The sequence below is a fragment of the Salvelinus alpinus genome, chromosome 12 (assembly GCF_045679555.1).
Source record: "Salvelinus alpinus chromosome 12, SLU_Salpinus.1, whole genome shotgun sequence".
Taxonomy (NCBI): domain Eukaryota; kingdom Metazoa; phylum Chordata; class Actinopteri; order Salmoniformes; family Salmonidae; genus Salvelinus; species Salvelinus alpinus.
Window position 1 is genome coordinate 41,565,567 of NC_092097.1, and position 5,988 is coordinate 41,571,554.

Genomic DNA, 5,988 nt, shown 5'->3' on the forward strand with positions numbered 1-5,988 from the left:
TGCAATGTATTGCCCTGGCCACATCTGCAGTCCTCAAGCCTCCTTGCAGCATGCCTAAGGCACGTTCATGCAGATGAGTAGGGACCCTGGGCATCTTTCTTTTGGTGTTATTCAGAGTCAGTAGAAAGGCCTCTTAAGTGTCCTAAGTTTTCATAACTGTGACCTTAATTGCCTACCATCTGTAAGCTGTTAGTGTCTTAACGACCGTTCCACAGGTGCATGTTCATCAATTGTTTATGGTTCATTGAACAAGCATGGGAAACAGTGTTTAAACCCTTTACAATGAAGATCTGAAGTTATTTGGATCTTTGGAAGACATGTCCTGAAAAAGGAATGTTTATTTTTTTGCTGAGTTAATATTTATATATATTATATTATTTAATCCATGGATTATATTTTAAATACTCTTAAAATTGCGGTAAATATGTACATTTCCATGTTAATATTTTTTTTTTTCAAAACAAGCTGTTGAGTTACTTACTAGTCTGCTCCTCAGCAGCTGCTCCACTTCCATGAGTGCATAGGTGTTTCCTTGGATTGTTTTGCCAGCTATTTGCTATGAGGGGGAACTGCAGCATAAATTATAACAGCACAAAGTAAATGGACCGTTCTGGGGCTCTCAAATGTGCATTCAGTCAGAACTTCTAGGTCTGTTCTAGACTCCCTCCCCACTGAGTCTCTCACGCCAGACGGCTTACTTCTGCACGTGAGACTAGATCTGCTCTATCAGGTACAGATGGCGCAAAAGCACTTTTTAAATAAATAATCAAACCAGTAGAGGAGCCTGGGACCTGATAAACCAGACAACTACATCCAACAAGAGTCGAAGGACAGAGGGAGACACTAGCTAGAACCTTCTCATAGCGGATCTGGAAGGACAACACCTTTTTTAGCTCCAATTTCAAGTCTTTCTAAACTATCTGACTAACTCTGAAATATGAAGAAATTTCAGAATGAAGGTTATCTGGCTAGTGCATCTTGCTTTGTGACATGATATTAGCTAGCTATCCCCAGTTAGATCATGTTTTCCTTTATTGCATCTGCATGCTTATTTCGGTTCTCCCTAATTTAAACAAACAATTGCATTTAAGGTTAGCAGTATGATTAAGGTTAGGTTTAAAATCACATTTTCAGAAAAGAAACTGTAGAGGTTGTCCCATGTTTCTCAGTTGGTAGAGCATGGTGTTTTAAATGCCAGCATTGTGGGTTCGAAACTCATGGGGGACTAGTGTGAAAATGTATGCACTGTAAATAACTCTGGATGAGAGCGTCTGCTAAATGACTGAAAGATTTTATTTTTTACTGTTGAAATAGGCGGGCTTTATGACTTAGCATTGGTAACTAGTGACGACCGTTCTCCCTGGTGCACTCGTTCTTGAGCTGGCTGCTTGTTCTGAATAGTATCATCTAATCTGTTCAAAACAGTGGCAGCAGTGGTCATTTGATTTTTGACATGGTGGAAGTGAAATAAGTGTATTTATGCTGTTGTTCAAATGCACAGATAATTTATATATCTTCTCAAAGAAACTACCGGTATTTTGAAAACTATGCAGTGGTGTAAAGTACACCACATGACCAAAAAGTAGACACCTGCTCATCGAACATCTCATTCCAAAATCATAGGCATTAATATGGAGTTGGTATCCCTTTGCTGCTATAACAGCCTCCACTCTTCTGTGAAGGCTTTCCACTGAGGACAGACAAATTTTACGTGCTAGGCGCTTCAGCACTTGCCAGTCACCTTCTGTGAGCTCATGTGGCCTACCACTTCGCGGCTGAGGTGTTGTTGCTCCAAGACATTTCCACTTCACAATAACAGCACTTACAGTTCACTGGGGCAGCTGTAGCAGGGCAGAAATTTGACGAACTGACTTGTTGGAAAGGTGGCATCTTATGACGGTGCCACATTGAAAGTCACTGAGCTCTTCAGTAAGGCCATTCTACTGCCAATGTTTGTCTATGGAGATTGCATGGAGGTGTACTCGATTTTATACACCTGTCAGTAACGAGTGTGGCTGAAATAGCCGAATCCACTAATTTGAAGGGGTGTCTACATACTTTTGTGTGTATATATAGTGTACTTACAGTGCCTTCAGAAAGTATTCACACCCCTTGACTTTTCCACATTTTGTTGTGTTACTGCCTGAATTTCAAATGGATTAAAATTCAGATTGCCCCATAATGTCAAAAGGGAATTGTTTTTTGAAATTTGTACAAATTGATTAAAAATTAAACGCTGAAATGTCTTGAGTCAATAACTATTCAACCCCTTTGTTATGGCAAGCCTAAATAAGTTCAGGAGTGAAAATGTGCTTAAAAGTCACAATAAGTTGCATGGACTCGATGTGCAATAATAGTGTTTAACATGATTTTTGAATGACTACCTCATCTCTGTACCCCACGCATACAATTATCTGTAAAGTCCCTCAATAGAGCAGTGAATTTCAAACAAATATTCAACCAAAAAGACCAGGGAGGTTTTCCAATGCCTCACAAAGAAGGGCGCCTATTGGTAGATGGTGAAAAAAAGCAGACATTGAATATCGCTTTGAGCATGGTGAAGTTATTAATTACACTTTGGATGGCGTATCAATACACCCAGTCACTACAAAGATACAGGCGTCCTTCCTAACTCAGTTGCCAGAGAGGAAGGAAATCTCTCAGGGATTTCACCATTAAGCCAATGGTGACTTAAAACAGTTAGAGTTTAATGGCTGTGATAGTAGAAAACTGAGGACTGATCAACAACATTGTAGGTACTCCACAATACTAACCTAATTGACAGAGTGAAAAGATGGAAGCCTGTACAGAATAAAAATATTTCAAAACATGCATCCTGTTTTCAACAACGCACTAAAAGTAATACTGCAAAAAAATTCCTGAATTCAAAAGGTGTTATGTTTGGGACAAATCCAATACAACACATTACTGAGTATCACTCTTCATATTTTCAAGGATATTGGTGGCTGCATCATGTTATGGGTATGCTTGCAATAGTTAAGGACTGGGGAGTGTTTCAGGATAAGAAAATAAACCGAATGGAGCAGAGGTAAAATCCTAGAGCAAAACCCGGTACAGTCTGCATTCCAGAAGACATTGGGAAATTAATTCCCCTTTCAGCAGGAAAGTAACCTAAAGTTAAGGCCAAATCTACACTGGAGATGCTTACGAACAAGACTGAATGTTCCTGAGTGGCCGAGTTAACATTTTTTACTTAAATGTACTTGAAAACCCATGGCAAGACCTGAAAATGGTTGTCTAGCAATGATCAACAATCAATTTGACAGAGCTTGAAGACTTTTGAAAATAATAAAAGGGCAAATGTTGCACAATCCGGGTGTGGAAAGTGTTTAGACTTACCCAGAAAGACTCACAGCTGTAATCGCTGCCTAAAGTGATTCTACAAAGTATTGACTCGGGGTGTTAATACTTATGTAAATCAAATATTTATGTTTTTCATTTTAAATACATTTGCAAGAATTTCTAAAAACATGTTTAAACGTTGTCATTACAGGGTACTGTGTGTAGATGGGTGAGAAAAATAAATCGATTTAATCAATTTTGAATTCAGGCTGTAACACAACAAAATGTGGAATAAGTCAAGGGTTATGAATACTTCTTAAGGCACTGTAAGTACAAAAAATTTGAAGTACTACTTAGTTGTTTTGTTAGTTGTAACTGTACTTTACTTTTTATGTTTTACTACTTTTACATTTACTCCACTACATTCCTAAAGAAAATATGTACTTTTTACTCCCATTAATTTTCCCTGACACCCAAAAGTACTCGTTCCATTTTGAATGCTCAGGCAGGATAGCGATATGGTCCAATTCACATACCTATCAATATGACTGAGTCTGTAAGACCAACCTGTTAGAAGGAGACCACCATAGTCCCTATGCCCAAGAATACGAAGGTAACATGCCTAAATGACTACCGACCTGTAGCACTAACATCTGTAGCCATGAAGTGCTTTGAAAGGCTGGTCATGGCTCACATCAACACCATTATCCCAGAAACCCTAGGCCCACTCCAATTTGCATACCGCCCCAACAGATCCACATATGATGCAATCTCTATTGCACTGCCCTTTCACACCTGAACAAAAGTAACACCTACGTGAGAATGCTATTCATTGACTACAGCTCAGCGTTCAACACCATAGTGCCCTCAAAGCTCATCATCACTAAGCTAAGGACCCTGGGACTAAACACCTCCCTCTGCAACTGGATCCTGGACTTCCTGATGGGCCGCCCCCCAGGTGGTAAGGGTAGGTAACAACACATCTGCCACGCTGATCCTCAACAGGGGGGCCCCTCAGGGGTACATGCTCAGTCCCCTCCTGTACTCCCTGTTCACTCATGACTGCATGGCCAGGCACGACTCTGTCATGACGTGGCCCTTTTCGGGTGTAGATCGGGGCTTCCCCCTCTGTCACTCTCTTCTACACCCAGGTTCTGTTATCTCAGGTCATAAATTCCTGGTGGAGACTCTCTCCTCCTTTTCATGCAGAGAGAGAGACCAAAGTGAACAAAGGATTTCACGTGGTCGAACTCCTAAATCCCCAAAATGGGAAAACTGAAACTATATGTCCACTACTGAGAATGTGGGAATGGTGGACACTTAAGGGACAGTTATGTTGAGTGTGTTTCATTTGGTGACCTCATGAAGGACAGGAAACACATATAACTACAGTGGGGCAAAAAATGTTTTAGTCAGCCACCAATTGTGCAAGTTCTCCCACTTAAAAAGATGAGAGAGGCCTGTAATTTTCATCATAGGTACACTTCAACTATGACAGACAAAATGAGAAAAAAAAATCCAGAAAATCACATTGTAGGATTTTTAATGAATTTATTTGCAAATTATGGTGGAAAATAAGTATTTGGTCAATAACAAAAGTTTATCTCAATACTTTGTTATATACCCTTTGTTGGCAATGACAGAGGTCAAACGTTTTCTGTAAGTCTTCACAAGGTTTTCACACACTGTTGCTGGTATTTTGGCCCATTCCTCCATGCAGATCTCCTCTAGAGCAGTTATGTTTTGGGGCTGTTGCTGGGCAACACGGACTTTCAACTCCCTCCAAAGATTTTCTATGGGGTTGAGATCTAGAGACTGGCTAGGCCACTCCAGGACCTTGAAATGCTTCTTACGAAGCCACTCCTTCGTTGCCCAGGCGGTGTGTTTGGGATCATTGTCATGCTGAAAGACCCAGCCACGTTTCATCTTCAATGCCCTTGCTGATGGAAGGAGGTTTTCACTCAAAATCTCACGATACATGGCCCCAATCATTCTTTCCTTTACACGGATCAGTTGTCCTGGTCCCTTTGCAGAAAAACAGCCCCAAAGCATGATGTTTCCACCCCCATGCTTCACAGTAGGTATGGTGTTCTTTGGATGCAACTCAGCATTCTTTGTCCTCCAAACACGACGAGTTGAGTTTTTACCAAAAAGTTATATTTTGGTTTCATCTGACCATATGACATTCTCCCAATCTTCTTCTGGATCATCCAAATGCTCTCTAGCAAACTTCAGACGGGCCTGGACATGTACTGGCTTAAGCAGGGGGACACGTCTGGCACTGCAGGATTTGAGTCCCTGGCGGCGTAGTGTGTTACTGATGGTAGGCTTTGTTACTTTGGTCCCAGCTCTCTGCAGGTCATTCACTAGGTCCCCTCGTGTGGTCCTGGGATTTTTTTGTGATCATTTTGACCCCACGGGGTAAGATCTTGCGCGGACCCCCTGATCGAGGGAGATTATCAGTGGTCTTGTATGTCTTCCATTTCCTAATAATTGCTCCCACAGTTGATTTCTTCAAACCAAGCTGCTTACCTATTGCAGATTCAGTCTTCCCAGCCTGGTGCAGGTCTACAATTTTGTTTCTTGTGTCCTTTGACAGCTCTTTGGTCTTGGTCATAGTGGAGTTTGGAGTGTGACTGTTTGAGGTTGTGGACAGGTGTCTTTTATACTGATAACAAGTTCAAA